Here is a 2,631-nt window from a genome sequence, read left to right as displayed (position 1 = left end):
GTGGCAGTTGATATTGCCATCAAAACATTTACCGACTATTAAACTTTGGTTGTTGATGTTCGCATCGCTAAAGCTTTTAGCGGTTATTCAATGAAATGTTGGTAAATATACTCTTTATTGCTACTAAAAAACATATGCTTTAACAGTAATTGTGTAACGACAATTATGATGGTTGCTAAATTCAATTCGAATATGACTAATTATATCTTTTTAGTGTCCATTTTTGTAGCCGATAAATTTACTCAAATTGCCACTAAAAGTCATTCTTTAGTGACAAATGAATTGTGTCAATTATAATAGCTATAATCAATGTCTTAATTTTTCCCTTTTACGTCCAGTTTACGGTTGCAAATTTAATTGGATTGCCGCTAAAGATAAGAATTAACGGCATTTGTTTAGATGTCAATAATATTGACTGCTAAATTCTTTCTAAAAGTGATCTAGTTTACTAGTAAATTTAGTTAAAATATTAGTAAAAGGGAGCATTTTCGTGAAAACAAAGTTTGATAAATGATAAAAGATATATCACAATTAATTCATCATTATATCTCTTTAGATCTAAGGAAAAAAAAAGTACTAATCCAAAAGACTAAGTAACAACTTAAAAAACGTTTATTGGGTAAACTAAATAACTAATTTCATTATATAATCAATCCTATAAAAAAAACAAATAATAATCTTCGAATAATTTCTGCAACTCCTCATTATATGGAAATCATCCAAATGCTAAATTTTCGAACACTAGGATGTATGACCTGAAACTATAAAATCCGTTTAGACTCCTAAAATCTTACTAAAAATGTTTAAATCCGATTGGGTAGGGAAAGACCAAAATACCTCTCATATTTTCGGGTAACTTTCCTTATTTGGGCAGCCCGACTTCACGCGGGCTTATCTCCCTCATAGCTCGAAAATTAGTAAACTCGGCGGCATTGGAAAGAAGACTCAGAGATCTTTCATTTGATATTTAGGGGGCCACCTAACTCATCTTGTACTGAAAGTTATGGTCATTTGAAGTTGACCAAAAACTTAGAAGAACTTAGGAATGACTTGAATGAGTTTTCTTTAGTTCTTTTTGGAACTCAAGGTGTTTCATCTAGCGATCTTGATACTTAAGAAAATTTTAAATTCCTCCGTAAAATCCTACTCACCATGAAGGATGGTTCGAGTCTTAGTTCAAAAAATTTCTGGGTTATTACAAGATACTTGGTGACAATTTATTTACCTTTATCGGTGAATAAAAAATCTTTTGAAATAATTGTGAGATTTCTTGAATAAAGTGGATGAAATTCGAAGAGATGATTTTCTTAGAAAGGGAAAGGAGAGAACAATGGTGAAAAATGCGAGAGAGAGAGGAGGAATTCGGGGTAAAAATCTAGAAAGAGGTGAAAGTGAGTAATGAAGGTTTTTTGTTTCTTTTATCACAAGGTAGTGGGCTAAAAATGAGTCCAATAGGGACTGATTTGAGGAATAAAATAAAAGAAAAATAATTATATTGTGATACATTATATTTGCTAAATTATTGATATATTGACATTCTTAATAATTATTTTAAAGTGTAAATATTTTTAATAATTATGTTAGAAATTTTGATTAGTTTGCTGATCTTTCCAAAAGAATATATATTATTTTGAATGTAAAATCTAAGATAATGTATGATTTTGGGCCTCTTTCTCGTGTGTGTATGCAGTTGCAGAGATCAGAAAAAGAAGAAAGGGTTCATTTTGTTTGTGGATCGGTCGGATGAAAAAGGATACTAATTTAGGGTGTGTTTGGTATGAATGAAAATATTTTTCGTAAAATGTTTTTCAATTTTTTCATGTTTGGTTGGGTTAAATGTTTTCCAAATTAACTCATTTTTCTCAAACTTAAGGAAAATGACTTTCCTTCAAAACTTAAGGAAAACATTTTCCAATACTCCTCTTTCAACTTCAAATTCCAATTACTTTTTGGGAAAATGCATAAGTACCCCCCCAACCTATGCTCGAAATCCCAGAGACACACCTAACATTTACTAAGGTTCTATTACCCTCCCGAACTTAATTTATCTATAATATTCTACCCCTTTTCGGCCTACGTGGCACTATCCTTGAAAAAAATGTCAACATGCGCTGGGCCCACAAGATAGTGCCACGTAGGCCAAAAAAGGGTAGAGTATTACATATAAAATAAGTTCGGGGGGGTAATAGGACCTTAGTAAATGTTAGGTGTGTCTCAGGGATTTCGGGTATAGGCTGGGGGGGTGGGGGTACTTATGCATTTTCCCATTACTTTTTTGTTGAAAAAATCAATTTATTTTGTCCCTACCCTCAAACTAGCCCCCAACCACCCCCCCCCCCTCCAAAAAATAAAATAAAATTTTAAAGCTTGTTTTTAAATTTAATTTTTTTAGCCCACCCTCACCCCTATCCCCACCCCCTCCCAAAAAAATATTAAAAATTGTTTTTAAAAGATATTTTTAATTTCAATTTTTTATTTTTTTACCCCCCACTCACTACCCTTGCTCCCCCCATCTGCTCCCCTATCAACCCCCCTATCAGCCTCCCAACCCCCTTCAAAAAGAAAAAAATTTAAGTTTGTTTTTAAAAAATATTTTCAACTTCAAAATTTTATTTTTTCATCCCGATCCTT

Source organism: Solanum stenotomum, chromosome 1 (genome assembly GCF_019186545.1).
Source record: "Solanum stenotomum isolate F172 chromosome 1, ASM1918654v1, whole genome shotgun sequence".
Taxonomy (NCBI): Eukaryota; Viridiplantae; Streptophyta; class Magnoliopsida; order Solanales; family Solanaceae; genus Solanum; species Solanum stenotomum.
This window is presented reverse-complemented; position numbering follows the sequence as displayed.